This window comes from Engraulis encrasicolus, chromosome 6 (assembly GCF_034702125.1).
Source record: "Engraulis encrasicolus isolate BLACKSEA-1 chromosome 6, IST_EnEncr_1.0, whole genome shotgun sequence".
In the NCBI taxonomy this organism is placed as follows: Eukaryota; Metazoa; Chordata; class Actinopteri; order Clupeiformes; family Engraulidae; genus Engraulis; species Engraulis encrasicolus.
The window spans coordinates 52,089,877-52,090,179 of NC_085862.1; positions in this window are offsets into that span (position 1 = coordinate 52,089,877).

Consider the following 303-nt stretch of genomic DNA (forward strand, 5'->3'; position numbering starts at 1 on the left):
CGTAGCAATAACCACACAAAATGCAAGCATTCCAATAATCCAATTGGTTGTCATGGCTGCCGCCGAACCGCATCATAGCTCATGTGCATAACATTCGCTGAAGTCCAACTACAAACTCAAGCTCAAATCGCCTCTAGTTGCCCAAGTTGCTTTTTGTCTCTTTTGTCACCAGCGACTCAAGACAAAGTCAATTACGGTACTTTGGTTGCCGGAGTCCCTCAGGCCGCGCCTGGTCTACTCGTGCCATCAGTGGCCCTAGTGTACTGATATATATTCTAAGTAACTCTAAACTCTCTCCATCAG